Source organism: Xenopus tropicalis, chromosome 3, assembly GCF_000004195.4.
Source record: "Xenopus tropicalis strain Nigerian chromosome 3, UCB_Xtro_10.0, whole genome shotgun sequence".
Lineage (NCBI taxonomy): Eukaryota > Metazoa > Chordata > Amphibia > Anura > Pipidae > Xenopus > Xenopus tropicalis.
In genome coordinates, this window is record NC_030679.2 from 53517853 (window position 1) to 53540330 (window position 22478).

General features: G+C 37.7%; 1 long non-coding RNA gene across 7 annotated transcripts in view; it reads right to left on the minus strand.

Moving 5' to 3' along the window:
* The window catches only part of LOC101731354, a 36749-nt gene extending 27311 nt beyond the window's left edge, over window positions 1-9438 (minus strand). For 5 of the 7 annotated variants that reach the window (XR_004221968.1, XR_004221970.1, XR_004221971.1 and 2 more), the window contains exons 1-3: window positions 9387-9438; window positions 5231-5323; window positions 2939-2998 (exon numbers count right to left, since the gene is read on the minus strand). This is a non-coding gene — a long non-coding RNA (uncharacterized LOC101731354). The remainder of the gene's footprint in view (window positions 1-2938; window positions 2999-5230; window positions 5324-9386) is intronic. The other 2 variants (XR_004221966.1, XR_004221969.1) reach the window with 2 other exon arrangements.
* Window positions 9439-22478: the final 13040 nt, after the last annotated feature.

Consider the following 22478-nt stretch of genomic DNA (forward strand, 5'->3'; position numbering starts at 1 on the left):
TCACTGTGCATGTGCAGTTTACCAACGAGACTCTGATCTTTAGCAAGAATAAGGGTTTTTGAATTGTGGAAACATGCAGGAGTGTAATGTACCTTATCACAAGCGGGGGGGGGGACATAGTGAATTTCATAAATAATATAGACGTTCCAGAAATGCCTGCTGCAAGGGCTTATTCATGAGTACAGCTAGAGAAGACTTTATTGTTGCACCTACTCTACACAATATATACATAACACTGTTTATTTAAGTTAGGAAATTGTTGTGGTGTGCCCTCTCTGGACAGGTCCCCCTTGGCCCTCGCGATCAGGGGCCCTGCTGCCATTTCGACTCCATTTTGACTAGTGATGCAGCACCACTGACCCTCTCCAACATGAAAGAATGTAAAGAGGGAGCAGCATCAATTTGGCCGCCTTAGGGCAGCAAGGATCCCTGAGGAGGCGCTACTTATGATCCGATCACTGGCCCAGGGAGCTGATGATCAGATCATCTCATCTGGCCCAGCATGTTTTTTTACAAATCTGGTAAAGATCCGCAAATTTGGTGACCTTGCCAAATGAGCAGATCATATAATATATGACTAGCTTAAGATAGGTGCTAAATTGCAGCAAGTAATTGCCCATTTAAATCCTTGCTGTTATTTTGTAACTTGTACTAGACTGAACATATCTATGTACTGATTGGTTGCTATGGAAAAAGTGCTATGTAGTGCCTATATTTTTAATGAACCCTAATGTTCTTATTGACTCACTCAGGGGCCTATTTATTATGTTGTGTAAAATGAAATTTGCTGAAAAAATGGTTTAAAAAGCTGCATATAATAAATTAATGTTTGCCATCCGAACACCAGATTTTACGCCATTATTTTACATAAGTTCTAGCGTAAGAAAAAAAATGTAAAAAAAACTATGCAGATTTTACGCGCCTGGCGATGTGTGTTGAATTTTGTTGCCATCTTTAAAATTGCATAATAAATCTGTCCCTTGCAGTCACCAGAACAGCTTCTTCAGTGGTACTTGCCACACAAATTCCCTAATGATCAATGTAAACCAGACCAAAGAATCTCAGGCACTGGGCCCCAGCTTCTCCTGGGGAATTGCCCTACTCCACAGCACCACCTGGTGACCCGATGGAAAATAATAGCATCTACAAATAAGCTATTTTCAATATCGACCCCTTGCAAGCTGGACTGAGAACCCTGCAAACCAATAACAGAAGTGTAAATTCTTTGTATCTAAAGGAAATATTGTCTGTTCTGGATAAATGTTTGCTGCACCTTGATGTTAAATAAGGCCAATAAAAGTTAAGTTTGTCAGCTTAGGAAGCGCTGTAGAGAGGACTTGTTGAACCAAGGGTGAAATTAAAAAATGAAATAAAAAAAAAGTGATGTTAAATGCTGTATATTTCAGATAATGGCCAGATGGAATGTGTATCCTGTATTAAAGAAGATGTGACTGTAACATGCCACGGACAGAGCTATAAAGATAATGCTTTTGAATTAAGCTTCAAATAATGCCATATTCCAGAAATGTTTCAAGCATACAATGCTCTTTGTTCTCTTTGTGCCAACAGCAGATTCAAAAGGTGAATTCAAACCAAGTATGTAATACCTTTATGTACGTAACTATAAACTGATTCACCTTATAGCCTAACCAATACAGTTTCTGTTGGAAAATCGTGATTTGCTCTATTCTTTGAAATTGGCACTTGTTTCACTCAGAAAATCAAAGATCAGTTAATATCCTCATGGTTTGTAGCTTTGAAAAAATATCTGTAAATTTTAAAAGATTCCCTCAGTGTGAACAGTCTGGAAAAATAGGCAAAATATACAATGAAGAGCCCACTGATGACATTATATATATATATATATATAATGCAGGGCTTATTTGGCAGAAAGCTTGCAAATTGGTGCCTCTGACCCTTGACAGGTGCAACTGCCATCAGGCATGATTTTGCATCCATTAGCACACATTCCATTTGTAAACGAGCCATTAGTGAGTTGACATCTGGCATCTAGGTATTAAAGGCAGGCAGTAATATGCTGATGTAATTTGCATTTGTTCTTCATTATTTTATTTTTGTGTTATTTGTAATGATTTAACATTTTGTTCAGTAGCTCTCTAATATAGAAGTTCAGCAGCTATCTATTTGCTATGAACTAATTTACCCTAGCAACCATGGCTTCTCAAATATATTCCAGTCTTCGTCAAACAGCTACCTAGTTGCTAGGGTAATTTACACCCTAGCAAGTAGAAAGCGGCTGAAATTTCTAAAGAGCAAAGAGTTTAATCATTCAAAATCCACAAAAAAGAAAAAAAACAATTCCAAATTGTCTTATTATGACTGTCTACATCACTAAGTTAATTTAAAGGCAAAAATACCCCTTTAACATACAGCATTCATTGTTACAAACTGCTAATATTAATTAAAAACATAACATTTACATATGATTATACCCTTTGTGGAGACTGTGTGATTACAACTGATTTTTTTTCTGCAATAAGTAGCAATGGAAAACTAAAAACCTACGAAGAAAACATTTACAAACAAAAGATGATGGCATTTCTCAATGGAATAAAGAGAACTGTAATAGATACACAAACATCATGCAGATCTAAAGCATATACTGAGGTATAAAAGCAAGCTATTTATGGATATGCATTTAAAAAAGGTGATAGTAATGAGAAATAATGGCATTTCTTAGCTAATATAATTCCGTTACAAGTACACAGTTGCCACCAAAGGGAGTGCTTGTTATATCCCTATCAACTACGTAATGCTGCATTCCCACATTACTGCATACATACCAGCTTATTACATAGGTCACATTTCTAACAACAAATTATTTCTCTCCACCTCCAAAAAGTTTAGCATACAGATTGTTTTGAGTGAAAAAAGTCAATGTAGTCTGCATATTACCATTTCCTCTCTGGATACGTACAATAGAAAGAAACAGCTGCTCTATATCCAGATTAACTTGTGTATCCCATGGAACTAATGTCTGGGGAGAGAAAAGAGGGGTGGTGTATTTTAAAAACAATATATTGTTCCGTTTGGAATCGCATAGTATTTTATCCATTGCACTCTCACTGGGCCTTAGCTGCAATACTATAGATAAAATATTGCCTTGCCCTTGGACCACAAGATGAAGTATACACTAGGCACCAACCCATGTTTCAAATCTGTACAACTTTAAATAACGACATTTAAACAATTGAAGGTTACATTTCTGCCCGCAATAGAGTTTTCTTGGGATTGATCCGTTTATTCTCTCTCTAAAGACGCAAAGCATCAGAACTCTTTAGATCTTAAGCACAGGCCCCATGTCTAGCTGAAAGCTCACAAATATTAGAGACATTGTTGATATACACATAGGAGATTTTAACTGGAACCTGTTTTGATACGCTCCATTTAATTCAATCATTGTTTATGCATCTCTTAATATTTTACTAGAATTTACATTCTGTGCTTCGTGAAGGGTCAGGCTGGCTTTTTTGCATTTTGCAAATTAAAAACATATGCTTACATTTTGTATAAAGGTTTGCTACATCTGTGTTTAATTTTTAAACAATTGTTGACTATTTCTAGATGCTACCTGCTAATGTCCAATCAAGGTTGGCAAAAACATTTTTAAAGGTTAAGGGTAATTTTACACCATGGGTTTTCTCCACAAGTGATAAACTGCCAGTGCTGTCCCCCTGCATGTATTAATAGAGATGAATTAGTTCTATTCAATCTGTTTCGGCCAGTAAAAGCTCACATATGCATCATCTAACCAATATCGACCCTGTGTTCACAGTGACAGGCAGATTCCATTCATCCCTGTTATTACTTGTGGCAGGCGGGGCGGCCAAGCCGACTGGGTGCCCTAGGCAACCCGGTTGGCCACCTCGCCCCTGCACCTCCTGCCCCCTTGCGCATGTAATTCCGGGGAGCGCGGGGGGGGTGGATTGTGTTAGTTATTGCCCCCACCGCGTAATGACAACTGGCGGGAGCAAGAGAAAGGAGTGTGCGGTATAGGCAGGTGACTCCTCTGACTGACTACCCCTAGTTCCTACCCCGGCCCTGGTGGCAGGTCTGGCAATCTGAGGATTCTTGCAAATGCAGAGGAGCTGCTGTAAGATGCAAGTTACTATTTATTGGTCTGGTGGGGGCTGTTTAGGAATGCTTGGAATGCCTTGGAATCATTGAATAGGATCAGTAGTGGTGTGGATGACAGACTAGAAGGTGAATAGAATAAAAACTGAATTGATAGCTAAGTAATATAAATATTGCCAATGATAGAAATGCAGCTGATTACCAACCCCAGAAATCATAGAGCGAGAAGCAAAAGTTAAAAAAGACAAAAAATACATCTTACTGTTCTGACCAGGAAAACAAACTCAAATATTTTGAGAAGGCAAAATAAATCTAATTACATTAGCAAAAAGCATAACATTTCAAATTCAAATTTGAATTCTATGGAATAGAAGCCAACTGCAATGTAATCTAAACAAAAAGTATTTGAAGAAATCTTAAATATGTCTCCAATCATTTATGAAAATAATTGTAATGTTACATGTTTGTATCAAATGAGAACATTTTGTTATTTGAATATAACAATATTTTGATGACTTCTCTATAGCCCAGCAGTTTTGACAGCTGCGTTAATTCTACCATTGGAAAGACATAGCATCAAAAACCCCTAACATTTCTAAACAGACTAAAATTTTAAATAATGAATTTCATTTAAGAGCTGCCATTTATTTCTAATCTGTGCATCTAAATATGTTTATATTAGTCATTGTTTTTATTGCAGTGAGTTTGCTATCAACCCTCCTGTGTTCAGACATTTATCTGTCTATTTGTTGTCAAAACAAAGAGAACCAAGTTTATTGTGCTCAATTTAGCTTTAGATAATACACATTCACACACTGCTCTCAAAAGTCTTAAAGGGACTACAGGTGTTTTAAAACTAAAAATATCAATATTTCTATGGGACATGATTTCTAGAAGTGCTGAGTAAATGAATAGCACATGTCAATACATTTTGAGAGTTTATTTTATGGTCTTATTGGCTTTGAATTCAATATAATTATAAAAAGCTACACATATGGTGTGTTTTCCTTTGTGTAATAAGTATGAGTACATATTTTTCAGTAATTTGACCACAAAAAGTAATAGCACATTGAACAATATAAATATTCTTGCACATTTATTTCTTTAATTTTAATGGTGTACATTTTATTCTTACCAGCTTTTATTTTAGAATGTATAGTAGTATTAGCCCAGCAATGCATTTCCACTGCTACTGCAGTCATATATCAATATATGGACATTATAATGCCTAAAGAATAAGAAATAGTAGAATTCTTAATGAATAAATACATATTTACATACTGTTGTTAATATGGTTTGAAAAAAAGACCACAGTCATAGACACAGACTCTTATCAACCTATCTGTACACTGACATATATAAACTATATACCAATATCTATAATAACTGGGGATCTTAAAGGAGAATGCAAGTCAAAATTTAAAAAGCATACTGCCCAATAGTCCTCCTATTGTTTAGTAAAAACGCCACACTTTTGGCTCACCTAATCAAATATTTACTCAGTCACACTTACTTCACATTTTCTAGAACAGGCAGCCATCTCTAAAAAGGTATTCTCCCTTCCTTTCCCTCCTTGCTTCATACTGCACATGTGTTTTATTCCCTCCCCCCCCTCCCCTCTGCCAGATCCGCTTCTGATTGGCTGGTGGGCATGTGTAGCTCAGAACAGGAGACAGGATCAAGTTGCACACATGCTCAGAGAATAGGAAGGCTGTCGCTGGCACCTACAGGAAGGGAAGAGAGATTTCAGTGATGTCACTGTAGTCTTCACACTGCTGTAGGCTGCCAGCAACATATCTCAGAGAAGCAAGCATGGATCTGGGAATTTAGATATGCAGTAAGTACTTAAAAAGAATGCCTTTAGACTTACTTTTAATTTATATTACCCTTTCATAGCCTTGGATACTATGCTTGTTCAAGAACTCATCCAGGCCCCTCTTATAGGCATTAACAGAATCTGCCATTACAATATCACTAGGAAGGGCATTCCCCAACCTCACTGCCCTCACTGTAAAAAAAAACCCACCTACGCTGCTTTAAGTGAAAGTTCCTAAAGGGGTGGCCTCTGGTGAGTTAATCGTCCCCTCACAGGTGCCTTTTTTACAGAGAAAACAACCCCAACCTTAATAGTCTTTCCTCATTGTTTAAATCTTCCATCCCCCTTTACCAGTTTAGTTGCACGTCTCTGCACTCTCTCCAGCTCATTAATATCCTTTTTGAGGACTGGAGCCCAAAACTGCACTGCATACTCAAGGTGAGGCCTATAAAGAGACAAAATTATTTTCTCATCTCTCGATTTAAAGCCCTTTGTTATGCTAGATGTACTATATTTGCTTTAGTTGCCACTAAGTGACACTGCCTAAAGCTACAAGTTTTTTTTATGAAGGACTCGCCAGACCAGTTTGATATAGACAAACATTTCCTGCTTTGTTTAAAAGGGAGGGCATTTTTAAGTATTTTTATGAACAAAATGTCCTTATTTCCTAAAAATATTCTATGGGTGCGGAGGATATTTGTCTTTGTCGGTATGACTTTTGTGGTCATAACCTCATTGCATTCCCACTTAATAATTAGAAAGGGTGTAGTGGTGAGCACAGCTTTCCCTTTCTGCTGTTGGTTAGACAAAAGCCTTACTGACATGCTGGCTGCAGTGCTCAATCATCATACTGGCCGTGGATTAGTAAAAACAATTATTTTTATTCCAGTGAAAGACTTTGGACATTGCCCTGATTACCAAATAAGGACCAGTTTACTACAGAATTTTCAAACTTATATTCCAAATTACCCTTAAGTGTACAGCAAAAGTTGTGAATGCTATTTAGTGTTAGCAGCGGTGTAATTTAACACTAAAGACCATTTAGATGCAAAAAGCAATATTTGATCTAAATGAAAGTGCCCCTCATCTCTCAACATATGAAGTCAACTCAGGAATTCTGTTTCTAGATCCATGCAATGAGACCTAAAAATAATACTGTAAATTGTTTAACTTGCTTTGTAAATTTATGCCAATACATTAATTACAACAAGAACAAAAATAAATACAGTATGATGTAGCGATTAAGCAAACTTAGTGTTACACTTTGTGCATTACTAGATCAAGATAGTGTCTTATAAAAATGTTTAACCAGAGTATTGATGCAGAGGTGAGCCTACAGTGTTATTATCTTTTGAAGTCTATTGACCCTGCAAGATGCCAAGAACTTTGAAATAAAAATAAAGTATGCCTGTGGGACGTGTCGTAGACTGCGTTTGAGCCAAGCTCAAAAGGTCAAACGTGCTACTTGCAAATCCTTTATGTTTATATGACATGATCAACTTACATGCTCAACTTACTTTTAAAACATGCTAAACCATTAACCTCTTACGTCTTGAAGAAACAGATGATTTATTATTCTAAAATGCCTTGCATAAATGAAGATTTGCGGTTAAAACTAAGCTAAAGTTTACTCTTTCTAAATATAAAAGAGGCTCAACTCTTCATCATGTTATGTTTCTCAGTTATGATTTGCACTATTTTGGAATTTCACATCACCGCTGCTTGAAAATGAAAAATGTGAGACAGTTCTCACCTTTGCTACCTTTTAAAGAATAAATTGATTTGATGCAGAGATAGTGTTTTATTGCTCGTATATGTTCGTTTGAAAGAATGGGAAGCATAAGGGGGTCATTGCTAGCATGGGGCAGGCAAGTCTTCATTGCATTACACATACTATAGGAGAAGGAGCTTCCATCTTATGGTTAACTGTGCCATCCCACAAAAAGAAACAATCAGGTATGTCTGTGAGGAAAAAATGACTTTTTTATATTTATTTCTGGCAGGTCAAATAGTGTTTATGCACCTTTTCTATATAAGCTCAATAAAATTAGCGCATGTTAAAGGGGTGGTATACTTTCTCTTTAAAGGAGAAGGAAAGGCTAAGTCACTTGGGGGTGCCAAAATGTTAGATGCCCCCAAGTGACTTTAATCTCTTACCCTGTACCCCGGGCTGGTGCCCCTGTTAGGAGAAAACAGCACCAGCCCGGGGTACCTGCAAGCGAGCGCTTCCTCCTTCCTGCTTCATTTTGCCAGGACCCCACGACCGGCGCATGCGCATTAGAGTAAAAAGCTGACTTCTCTGTTAAAGTTTGGCTTTTTACTCTACTGCGCATGCGCGCACTAGCGAACAGGAAGGAGGAAGAGCTGCAGCTACCCCGGGCTGGTGCTGTTCTCTCCGAACAGGGGCACCAGATCAGGGGAAAAGGTAGGCTATTTAAGTCACTTGGGGGTGCCTAACATTTTGGCACCCCCATGTGACTTTGCCTTTCCTTGTCCTTTAAGGTAATATAGTTTTAAATGGCAAACATTTCTGTTCTGCTAAAGTCCATCTGCTAAAGTAATGTTCTTAGGAAGTTCAAGTTTGCTTTCTTGAAATCTAGGGTCTTTGTTTTTTCCAAAAAACATTAAATGAGACTATTATGCTCACAAATACTCAGATGTTTTAGTACTTTTATATTTATAACTTAGAACCAAATTAGTATCATGATCCCTCAAAATTACTGGTGCAACCTATAGGAAATTACAAACAGTATAAAAGCCTGGTAAAATTGTAAAGGGGAGGCAAAATAGCCATAAAACTATGCAACTGCATCCCTTGGGTCTTCAAGAAGGTGTTTCAAAGCTGGGCATAGATGCAATAGGATGCACCAATCAGAATTCTGTTTACAAGCAATAGTCATCTTGCAGTCATGTAAAACACAGAGATTAGAGCAGATGGAAAACCTAATAGTTCTATAAAACTGTTTATGTGAGGTAGGAAAGGTCTCAAAAAATGAGTCTGGTTATGTAGAGAAGTACAAGAGGAAGTCTGTGTGTGTCTCTCTAGGAGATGGTTGGGAGGAAATTCTGTCTCAGGATCAAGCTGTAATGTTTCTGCCTGCAAAATGGATAAAAGCATTTAACAATGTTGTTTTAAGCATACAACCCTGATGTTGCTGGACTACAGCTTTTAGCATTTAAAAGTGACATAACCCTTCTATAGTAGTATTACTTAAACAAAATGTTGCTGAACTATGATTTCCAAGGCTAAAAGCATCATGGAAGCTGATAAATTCTTAAAACAACTGCACAATGAGTACATGCCTGCTTGACTTTATTGTCCTTAATACCAAATATTTACAAATACATATTGTTCAGCACTTCACTTGACTTTCTCTTCTTGGTCTGCAATTGTCATTAACAAAGGCATTAAACATTTTTTTCCAGCAATTCTATCAATAATAAAATTTGAAGGCCGTATTTAGTATATGTGTACCTGAGGGCCCATGCCTAGGGCTGCAGCTTTAGGTGGCCCCCTTTGGGTACCTATATGGTAATAGAAAAAAAGTGCACGTCATTAAATCAAATCCATTACCTATAAACACGGCACTCATGTTAGAGCAAAATGGTCTTACATCTTGAAACAATTCAAAAAATTGGTACCCTGACTTTAAACCTGGGAGCTCTGAGATTTAAGGAATCCATTCATTAAGAAGCAGACCTTGGCGAACAGAATACATTGAGTCAGATCTATTGTGCTCCATGTAACTGTAATAAATATTTTTGCTTTCTATGGTTTAGAGCTTGTTTGATGTAATAATTTTATGAAAATTAGGTTCTCTGGAGAGAATGTTGGCAACCCTTACGCATATTACTTTATCTTTTGAATTATTAAAGACTCCTTCCCTGTGGGCTTAAATGCTTTTCTTTTTTTAAAATTGTTTATTTAATTTGATTAGTAAGAAAATTGGAATTAGTATGCAAATAGGCATAAGAGACAACTGCTTTTGAATTATAAAAATGAATACATTGTGGAACTATAAAAAAAGTAGTTATTTTGGGGAAAATAATATTAAACAGACTTGGGACAGTAAGTAAACATACTTCAACATTGGACACAATGCTTTGTAAATATTAAGTTCGGTCAATGCAATGCAAATGTGAATCATATGGTAATCGTGGAGGTTTAACTAAGGACACTTATGTTGTTTAAAATAAAGAGTTTGGAACCTGGGGTTTAATCCAGAATTATTGCAGGCTTTAACAGTTTATAGTTCGTAGTACCAGTTCAGCTGGAAATAAGAATTGCTCAGGTAAAACACATTGTTTTACATTTATTTTGCCTGAATTTGTTTGTATCGATAAAAGGTTATTCTGCAAACATAAAATATCATTCAGAATAGGCATTGTAAAATTGTTCTGATATCCAAGATGCCCATGCTGAACATATCAGCTCCTCCTTCATATTGCCTTCAACAATAAGCAAATATAAGGAGGAGAAAATAACTTCTTTTCTAGCTATCAGCTGCTACCTACAGTATGTCATTCATTCGTTACTCCCCCCATACATTTCTTTGCTAGAGTATTATTATTATTATCAACATTTATTTATAAAGCGCCAACATATTCTGCAGCGCTGTACAATAAGTGGGTTTCATACATTGGACATACAGAGTAACATAAAGCAATCAATAATGATACAAGAGGTGAAGAGAGCCCTGCCCAAAAGAGCTTACAATCTACAAGGAGAAAGGGTTGAGACACAAAGTGTGGTGTGTGCTGTCTTTACCCCCCAACTGCTAGTATAGTGCCCAGATATATCTAGTATAAATAAATTTGAAGCAACTGGACTTGTTTAGTAATCATTGAAGACGTTTCACTACTCATCCAAGCAGCTTCTTCAGTTCAACTGACTGGTATGGGAAGTCCTCAGCATATATACTCTTACACTAATCCAATCACAATGGCACTATGTAACTCTTCAGAAAGGTGACATCTGAAACTCACAGAGGTGTGAATGCTGTGGAGTTACTTTGAAAGGATTACCAAAGTATCATGCAACTCTTCAAACGGGTGTTACTTGTTAGAGTTGCATGAATGGATGTGTGAAGAGTTCTGAAACTGCCGGGGTACAGATGTTAGAACAGCATTGTATGTAGCAGACAGATGGTGTCGAAGTCCCCTGCCTCTGTTAAGGGATGGTTTCTCCACTTTGACATTCATGCTTCAAATTTATTTATACTAGATATACCATGACCTGGATGAATGAAAATCTTCATAGACATAGTGCCCAGATACTTAACTTTTAAAGCTTTACATAGACTCAATGTACAGTGTATACTAACTTAAATTGCAATAACAGGAAGAATGTTCACTCCTCAAGTCAGATTAGTATACATCTAAATTATATGAAGGTCATCTCCCATAGACTCCATTTTAAGCAAATAATTCTCATTTTTAAAAATGATCCGCTTTTAATAAAACCATGCCTTGTACTTGATGGTGACTAAGCTGCATGAATCTATATTGGTGGCTAAAGAATCCTATTTGTTTTGTTTAATGTTGAGTAATGTTTTGTAGACTTTAGGTATGGTGATTCAAATTATGAAGAAAACCCCAGGTCCCAAGCATTTTCTATAACAGATACAATATCTGAATCAATTTATGTGAGTATTAATCTGTATATATGTATACATTACATACAAACTGATCACCCAAATATTTGGAACCAATTTGCAGTAATTATTACTATGATAAATACTATAATCCCATGTAAGGTGGATTTTGAAAATGTAAAACATATGTCCTGTTTAGTCACTTGCTCATGTTATTCTTCTTTCCAATTGTCCCCTGGTGGGGCCACAGACTGCTTAATTTTAGGGAAAACATTTGAATGGAACCAGGTCTGTTTTTGTTGTATTTTTAGTGAGGGGAACATATGGTATTTTATTTTAGTTCAGTTTTTTAGCAACCCTGTGCAAAAACAAGCATTAAAAGAATAGTGCAATATATGTAATAGGTAAGGGATTAAACGAAGATTTTTTGATAAATCTGTTGCATTTCCAAACCAGCCATTTCTACGGGAGCTTCAGGGGCCACGCTTCTTTTGCATTTAAGGGAAGGGGGTCGAGCACCTCCACACTGTTAATTAGTGATGAGTGTAATTTTTCGGCAGGCATGGATTCACAGCGAATTTACACGCTTCGCCATTTACGTTTTTTTTGCAAAACATGCACAAAAATCCACTGTGTGAAAATTCAACACGCAACAAAAAAAAGTTGCACACATTCATCGCACCAATCTTTTTTTTCTTTTTTTTTTTTTTGACGTGCAAAAAAATTTTCTTTTATCCACAACTTTTCCCAACATTTCGCCGTTTCACAAATACAACACATTCACTCATCACTACTGCTAATTCCTTTTTGCTATTCTTTTGCATTATTCTGTTCATTTGGCCTGGTATGCATCAGCCTTTTTTAAAATATTGTATTATAATTCTGATTTGCACCCAGGTTGTAGGGAGTATGTGCCTAAGCCATCAATAATATCAGTACACATCAATAATAAACAGTAACTACTAAAGTATTCTTGTTGCTTTCTTGGTTGCGTTATTTTAAATGAGAAGCACATTCTTTTTTCATAAAAGGCTAATTAATCACAACCACTTTTTCATCTCACTGTAACTTACCATTCCCCTGTACATCCTAAGAACCAATAAAGGGATCTTGCTGTGCTTTTCTCCTGAGATTTATTTTCCTGAGACTTTTGAACAAAGAAGTGTATTAGCAGTGATTTATATTTATATTTTGTATTATTAAAGCATTTAGAGCTCTTTACATCTGTGGGTTTATTCTTTAAGAGCCATTTCTACCACAAACTCCAGTCCTTTTAATGTTTTACAGTGCATCAAGGTCACAACGAAACTGTGTGTACATTTATAATAAACACCTCAATAAAAAAAAAGTAGACTCTATAAAATATGTTGCACAATAATGCACACCAAAGTGTAACAATGCCAAACCCAAACAGCTCCCCTTTGAGTTGCAAAATGATGATCAGTTTTGGCAAAGTTCCCACATACAAAGTGTAGGTTTGCAGGCTGACCTGAGCCTTTAGTTCTCAGAGCTTATAGCAATATGTACAGGTATGGGATCTGTTCTCCAGAATGCTCAGGATCTGGGGTTTTTTGGATAAGGGGTCTTTCTGTAATTTGGATCTCCATATCTTGAGTCTAAATAAAAAATCATTTGAACATGAAATAAACTCAATAGGAAAAATGAAATCATTTTGAAAAATTTGAATTATTTGCTTAAAATGGAGTCTATGGGACTTAACATGGTGCTTTACATGGTGAAACGAGTAAATGGGTGCCCCTGTGTTCATGGTATTAAAGAATTCAATCTTTTAAATCATAGAAGTTAAACATATGCCTCTTAAGTACTTGTTGCAAAGACACAGGCAAACGCCATACATAAAACGTCTAGTGTCATTCCCCACTTTGTGCCTATTGCTACTGACTGTATGAGAGGTGTGACTACACCGGCCGATCCACTTGCTTGACTATGTCGCCAAGCGAGCGAATCTTCTCCCGATATCCCCACCTACATGTGGGCAATTTCGAGAGAATCCAGGATAATTCGATCGTTTGGCCCTGGGATAAATGATCGAATTATAACAGGCATAGTAAAAGTCGGTCCGGGGACCGCATCAACGAGCCGATGCAGTCCCCGATCCAACTAGATTTTCTAACCTGCCCGATCGAGATCTGGACGATTTCAGGCCAGGTATAGGTCGGGCAGGCCCGTCGGTAGTGCCCATACACGGGCCGATTAGCTGCCGAATCGGTCTAAGGGACTGATATCGGCAGCTAGAATTGGCCCGTGTATGGGGAACTTAAGATGCAAAGTACAATGAGCTGTGGCACAAAGGAACCCTGTACTATATACCTACCATTTAGCAGGTGTTAAGTAGAGATCCCTCTTTGCACAAAGCTTACTTAGGAACTCTTTGTGCTCCACAGAATTGGGCACAAATAAAGGTATGCAGGTGTGATACCCATATGCCATGAATGTAGCTTGTACACTATAGAGAAACAGGTGCAAGTTCACTCTTATGTACCAGCATAGCATGTACCTAGCAGTGCATGTAACTCGTTGAGGGGAGTCACTTTGAATGCAATTACACTGTAAGGGGGCCATTTGCGAATGATTGTTTTTTTACAGAATTTGCGTTATTTAGCTTTAAAATTCATTTTTTTCATTTAATATGTGGTTGAGGTCATGTAGAAGTCCAGGGGAACTGTCCTAGGCAAATTGTAACAATCTTTATTTAATCTGTGGTTTTAGAGGTTTTGTTGTAAGTCCATCGTGACTTATAAGAAAACCTAAAAACCACCAAAAATTTGAGGTTTTCATATTAATATTCATTTTCATTCCACATTTTAATTTGTTTGTGCTTTTTAAATTCACGCCTTTTAATAAATAGACATTTGTGGTTCTGGTGGAAATGAGTTTATTCGTGGTTTCCAAAAACTCTAAAACATTAAAAACCGAATGCTGATAAATGTGCCAGCAACAGATTGTATGGTTAGAAGTAAATCTCCTGTAGAAACTATTGTCCTAGGTGAGAAATCCTTTTTGTAGTAGAACAAGTTTTCTGTATTAAAATTAACTATATAAAATGTTACACTGCAATATCAGGAAGGACAGGAAATGGAGGTGTAATCCTCCCATGGCTCAAATCCATTGCTCCTGGATGGTGTAGTAAATGCAAGGTTTATAGTTATAGTAGTGGAGGGCACTGTGGCTAGAAAGCATTTACAGCACAATGCAGTTATCCCTTTTTACAATATAGTCACAATTTGTTCCCTATGTTAACTGTAAACCCTATTCTCACTGCACTTTCAAAGTGTCATCAAAGTACAAACACCACATACTGTGGAATAAAGGCAGGGGCTGCATGACAAGGGATCCGAATGACCAGCAGCCAGATTACACTGGTTTATGTTTAAAGATTGGAAAAATCAGATGCAGCTCTGATTGGGTGAGAAGCAATAAGTTAAGGGGGGGGGGGGGAAGGATAGGGATGTGACGTGTGAAGCAGTTCACTTCCTTTCTTGTGAACAGGTAAAAACATCCCACCCACCCTCCCCTCTTTGCATATTTTAAAAAATGCCAGGATATTCTCTTCTTCATGCTCTCATATTATCTATTAATAACAGATTGTGAATGTTTTCTTGTATGCACTGTTATATTGTGGTTTAGGTAATGTTATACAGTATAAATGTGAGAGTCTGCATGGTATCATTTATGTTAAATGAAAGTCAAATCCTTGATCCAGGGAATTTCCTGATCGCCATGGGGGTCAGGAAGAAATTTTTTCCCTCTTGAGGCATAATTGGCACAGGCTTCAGGCTGGGTTTTTTGCCTTCCTCTGGATCAAAACAGTGGCTAATGTATTTTAAGTTGTATTTGTCACAGCAGTGCCAGGACCTTGCCAGAGTACTGCACAGGAAATTTCAGAAGAGGGAGAAAGGAGTTTCTCTCCTTTGACTACACAGTGGATTGATTGATAGAGACGCTACTTATGCTTGTGCTAGGTGACAGCCTGCTTGGATTTCCTACCATTGAGGCACTGCAGATTCAGGACTGGCAGCAGGGCTGCTGAACTTCTCTCATGGTGGGAGATGCAGCTCCTGCTGGTAGCAGAGTTTGGAGCCATCCTCTCTGTAGGTAGAGGCAGCCTAATACTCAGTGGTGGATATAATGACATAGTGCTGATCTCAAGTCTTCAGTAAGGAACAGCAGAGCATAGTAGCGATCTCTTATGGAATTCTGGCTTTGAATATTGCCTTGGGGTGAGGCTGGCAAGGTCTTATTTATTTGATAAAATGTAAATAAATGCTGTGACCTCTTTTTACCAATATCTGGCTCCTGGCGTTTCATTAATGTATGTAACAATGGGGTACAGAGGGAAGGTTGAAAGCGAAGGGCAATTGAGGAGTTCCCTTGTCATGATAATTTCCAGACCTGCATAGAATGCAGAAATGAAAAATGTTAGGGTTTTGTGTTCTTTTCATTTTCACTGACTACACATTCATGGTTTCTTAAAATTCTAACACCACTGTTAGCCCTAAATCTATTTCGATTTGAATGTTTATCTGCATTGTAACTGATAGTCATTAAACTCTTGTGCCATCAGACCAATGTTGATTACCCAGACAGAAAGTGGGCTGATATAACAACTAGTAACACTAATCCAATTTATTATCCATGAGGTTGATCCAATTTGCATTAATATGAAACCAACTGTCAATTCTCTTATTATGAAGGCAATTGAACACCATTGTTACTGTTATGTAACCTCACAGATGTGTGACTGGCTGATGGGAACCTATGTATGCATATTAAATGCTGGATGAATCACGAAAGCCCCGTTATGATGAATACAAAGGATTTAGTGAACAAACAAATGAAAAAAGCAGAATGAGAGTAAGAAGTGAATTACAGGCTTGTGGTGGCAGAAGGCTAAGTAAGTCCAAAACACAGGCCTGGCAGGTTGTAAGGGATATATATAAGTGTTGCTTAGTGATGAGGATGATCGATGAATGATGAGCGATGAGTGAATTTGCGAAAGTGAAAAATGTAAAACACAGCTATTGTGCGTCAAAAAAGTCGCACAGCATTTTTTTTTTTTTTTTTTGTGACTGAATAGCATTAAACAGTTTTATAATCTTATGCCCCATTTGTGAATTCCCCTCTGTGCGACTTAAATTAAGTTCAGAGTGTAGCTTTGCCCTGAGTTACATGTTAATGTAATAAATCAAGATAATGAAACCTTGTTTTTATTACTATTCTTAGACATGAGATGAAATTAACTGCATTTGCAATGTAATTGCACAAACTTTTCCCAAAGGCTCTTTCAGAATGTATAAAGCATATAATATTAAGATACAAATAAATTACAGAGAGGTCCATTTCTATCTTCTAAACCCATTCCTTTTGTCTTTCCTCTTGTGAAAAATAAATGATGGAATTAATACTTATTGTACAGCATTTTTGGTTTCTGGGATATAAAGAGTTATGCTATGATCCAAAATTCCTCCTTTCTTGCTTTCAGCTTTCACTTTATGGACAGAGTTGGAGCTAAATAGAATGCACTGTATTCTTTGGGTTGCACAGTTTACTGTATGTAAGGCTTGCTATATTTCAAGTCTCTGTATTTCATAATTTTACACTAATGTATTTTATTTTGCAGGTTCTAACAAACTACAGTACAGTAGGGGTAAAAATGGCCAGTCTCAATAAGTGATGTCAAGGGATGTTGTAAATGAGTTACAAAGTTAGGTATAGAGGATTATATAGATTATTATAGAGTTAGTATAGAGGTTATAGAGGATGCTTAGGTATAGCATAATATAATATAAATACCCTGTACACATTAACTCACCCACCACAGACTTATGGATCCTGATTTTGAAACCACACTATACTGGTGCAGACTTAAAAATACAGGTATGGGACCCATTATCCAGAATGCTCAGGACCTGGGGTCTGTAATTTTGATCCCATTAGCATAAGTGTACCAAAGAATCGTATAAAAACATTAAACAGATCCCATTCCTGTACTTTACGCAGAACAGCATTTTTTCAGTGTAAATAGCTTTGTGGGAAGGGTACTTCACAAAGGTATTTTTTGTTAAATGTAATAGGATCAATGTAAATATATGGACTAAAGCTAAATAATGTTTCTTCTATGTTAGTGGGCAGTCTGACCAAGCTTGTGCATTCCTACTACAGTTAAACTTCTCAGACTTGTCTAAGAGAAAATCCAAAAAAAAGCGGTATGATGCTGGTAGACCAGAACTTTCAGTGCATTAAGTTGTGTAAGAATCCTATAAGTTATAAGGGCTCACAAATGCAAGGGCAAAGTACCAAAATGCGTTAAAATCACAATGCAGTGTTTCTAGTGTAATGACAACTATCTCATATTGTATTAGAATTTTGCTTGGGTCAGTGGGGGTGTAAATCTTGTAATTTCAGCACTGCCAATAAGTACAACAGTCTTAGACTGCAATTCAGTAGCGGGTATATGTGCAAGACGCAAAGAAAACCTGACCCCGTGTAACGTTCAAGTTAGGAGGGAACCAGTGTGCGACCGCTGTATGCAAAATCTGACTCTTACAGTATAACAGGAACTCCCAGCTCTTTCCGGTCTTCACCGACGCCCTTTTGGGGCCCCGGAACTTTCTGCTGTGGTCCAAGCTGGGTCCTGCAAACTTTCAGAGTTCAGACAAAATACGAGGTACCAGCAAGGCAAAGGCAGAACGTAGTCTGGGTACAGGCAAAGGTCGAGGCTGGCAGCAATATTCGTAATCGGGGTACAGGCAAAAGGTCGAGGCAGGTAGCAAGAATCGTAGTCAGGGTACAGGCAAAAGGTCAAAACCGGAAATATCAAAACGCTTGAGCAGGTACTGATAATAACCAGAAGCCAGCTTGGGCAATGAAACACTGAAGGAAGGGGTTTAAATAGCAGAATTTGGCGCCAAAACAAAAGGAACCGGAAGAACTAGAAAACCTGCACAAAGATGGCGCCTAATGCTTCAAGGCACGCGACTGCGCATGTCCGCACGTCATCGCGCATTCACAGTAACGCCGCGCCATCCCTGCCGAACCCGGAAGTGCGGGCCCTTACTAGAGCGCGTCTGCCGGCCGGCGTGACCTAAGGTAGGAGAATGTGCCGGACCGGCAGAGCGCCTTACACCCTGGCAACTGTTAATTCCAGGGCTGCAATCAGAATTTTTGTGAAAGTTGCAGGTATAGAGAAGTGTGTAAATCCAACTCTTATCGAATTCTTATTATCTGAGTAAATTGTGTTTATACTGTATGCGTAAAGTTGTATGTGTACTTTTGAACAATACTCAAGTGATTGCATTCACAACTAAGCAATCCTTTTTCTAATTTTAGAATTGCAGTTTCCATGGTCATTAAAGGATGTTTGGGGTGCATCTATGTAGTGTAAATCAGGTAAGTCCAACTTCTGACCTTTTAGCTGAAGTTTAACTAACTAGTGCAGAAGCAACTTGCCTGAAAATTTTCCTTGAAAGACAGTAACTTTAGCAAGTATAGTATAATCACTTTTCTATGGGAGAGATCTCATTAAAATCTTCCAATACAAAGAATAACGTTTTTGCAAAGGTTAAGGTGAAGGGGTTACTTAAAAGATATTGTTGTGAAACCAATTAATCTTTTCATTATGTCCTATTAACTTAAATAACCGGCGGTGCTGCATTGCCTCAAGTCTTCTATGCTGTGTATGGTTTATTGATTTGTTTCCTAAATAATATATAAAACATGTTACCAGGAATGTAACCGCCTCTTCCTTTCTCTCCTTTTTATTCTCTTTCTCGGTGTCCTCACACAATTCTCTGTGCTTCTTTAACTTCTGTTGATGTAATTTTCATTCTTTTTTTCAGAAAAAAAATTGGTTCTCTTACTCAAAGAAATGTAACAATAGAAGTGCATTATCTTGGGAAGGTAGAGCTTATTTCGAATTGCATTTGGAGTTGAATAAAAAAATGAATCCCCTTAAGGCAAAGACAGAGAAAATGCCTAAACTCAAGATGGAAATAGTTCTAGGTGGAATTTTAGAACATAAAGTTCTGTTAGGTTGTTAAATAACCAACAGAAATCAGTTTTTAACTGATACTAGATTCTGGCCCAGTGCCTGGGTTCAGTGTGGGATACAAATCTGTTTTGACCATTACGCAGCCTACATTACCATCTGGAGAAAGTGAGGTTAAAGGTTGCGTTCCCAATAAAGGCAAACAGTATGATTCATAACAACCTGATTCTGACCTGGAGTTTAACAGAACCCTGCTGCTAACAGAGAACTGTAAAAATACATAGTCTGCTCCAATGATTTACTTTTATTTGTTATTTATGACTTTGCTGATATGCTGGAAATGCACAGTCTCGGTATGTTTCTGCTGGGTAGGATTTTGCTTCATTTCATGCACCATCCTAATGAACTGTTAGTTTTATCAGATAATGAGAAACATGCTTTCCTATTTTATGAGGTGGGATATTCCACTTTTCTAACACCCAAACTTCCTTTTGTGTCTAATAGAAGTCGGTATTAAAATGCTGGCTATTGATTACAAATACAAGCTACAAAGGGTTTTTTTTTTAAATTATTATTGTCAGATATATTCTACCCCAAAACTGCATATTTTAAGTAGAAATATTTGGCCTATACAGGTATATTATTCATATTCTATTGCCGTATACCATCAGCATAATAGGTTTGTTCGTTTTATAAGCACATAACATAGGTATGCAAGTATTTTATTTGGTTTAATTAGATTAAGCATTAGAAAAAATATTATTGCATTGCACTGGACTTAGGTATACACAGACAAATCCTGGTTTTAATACCTTTGCATTACAGCTCTGCTAAATGATCTATTGAGAACAGCCTTGGGATTACTCTGTCTACATCTGTATTAGCAATTATTAGCTCCCCTGTAGTAATGCTGGTGATAAATATCTGTATAAGCCTAGAATGTTGACCTTGCATGACATTTGGAGATCCTTCAGTCAGTAAGTATCATCTTGACTCAGAATCAGATCAGCAAATGAGAGTGTAGGTCATATGTCAGTTCTTTATTATTTTAATGCCAAATCCTGATTCAAGATATTTCTTTCTCAGATTGGTTGCACACTATTTGTAAAATATGTACTCATTATATTCATGATGCAAGGACACAATGGGGCAGTTTTAATGAAAATCCGAGCAAGGTCATATATTCTCACTCATTTAAATTTTATAACGTAATTACAATTTTTCTGATAGTCATGAAACAGTTTTACCACCCTTAAAACCCCTTAAACCCCTTTTCAATGTGCCAATTCATAAGTAGGGATGAGTAAACCTTTTTGCCTGGTACAATTTTGCTATATCAAAAGACTCTGCAAGGTCTACTTCTCTGGAAAAAAAAAATGCACTGTTGCACCAAAAAACATTATTTCTACCCAAGTTGGATCAGAGACCTCCCTAGCCCCCCACCCCCCTGAGCTTGGGCTCCGTTTGGAAGAAATTGGCAAAATGGAGCTTTTTTTTCCTATGGTGGACAGTTGTAACATAGTGGAAGGAATTTCTCTAACAATGAGGAAAGGCAAAGTTCTCGAACAAGCATAGTATCCAAGGCTATTGGGATACTAAAATCTACAGTTAGTATTGATGTTGGTATATATAGTTTATGTACTGTATGTGAGTGTATAGATAGGTCAGTATAAGTTTGTGGGTACTGGGTATACTTGGAAGGGTTGAACTTGATGGACTCTGGTCTTTTTTCAATCCTCTGTAACTATGTAATGTATATGCTATTGCAGGGCTAATGAATCAATAATACAGAAAGTGAGTAGTAAATGACAGCCCCCTGGTAACTGTAAAATAAATGTACTGGTGGTGATAAATTTGTCCCAAAGTGTATGTAACAGAATACATAAAATCCTGCATTCCTTAAGGTGTTCCTCACCTCATACCTCTGTACATTAATTTCATATAAAAATTTACCTACAAAACATGTCATTTTACATAGATTAATGACCAACAGAGACCCCACACTGGCAGGAGATCGGCACAGGACAGCCTGTGTAACCTTTATGTTGCAAGGTCAAAATATTGATTTTTTTTTTATAACATTAGCATATACCACTAGAAATGTAGCAAACTGTTCGCCGGCGAACTAATTTGCGCGAACATCGGGTGTTTGCGAACGCGGAAGTTTGCGAACTTTCGGCATATGTTCGCAATTTGGGTTCGCCTTAGCTGGGCCAAATTTTGACCTCTCACCCCAGAGTCAGCAGATATCATATTACACAGCACACCCCATCCTCTACCGTTTCTAACTTTGCCACAACATCCTCATCCTCCTCTGCTATGGGCACCCCACGTACCACTTCCTCCACCACCGTCGCCCCTTCTTCACTGTCAGAGGAGTTGTTTTCACATGAGTTTGTTGAACTGAGTGATGCGCAACCATTATTGCCAGAAGAAGATGAAGGAGATGAGGACGTTACACCAGATATCATAATTCAGGCAGGCAACACAACAGAGATGGACATAAGGTGTGATGAGGTCCCCGCTGCTGCTGTCTTCTGTGAGCTGTCAGAAGAAATTGATGCATCTGAGGAGAATGATGATGAGGAGATTGATATTTTGTGGGTGCCCACAAAAAGAGAGCAAGAGGAGGATAGTTCAGATGGAGAGACGGAGAGTCAGAGAGGCAGGAGGAGAATAAGACTTAGAAGAAGCAGGGACAGCTCCCAGGGAACAGTAGGGCAACAACATGAATTGGCACCTGTGGTCAGCCAGCCAACGCACCCGCCAACTTCTACTGTTACTGCTAGAAAGCCCACATCAAAAGGCTCAGCAGTGTGGCATTTTTTTAATGTGTGTGCCTCTGACAAAAGCGCTGTAATTTGCAATGAGTGCAGTCAGAAACTGAGTCTTGGGAAGCCCAACACCCACTTAGGTACAACTGCTATGGGAAGGCACATGAACGCCAAACACAAAGCACTATGGG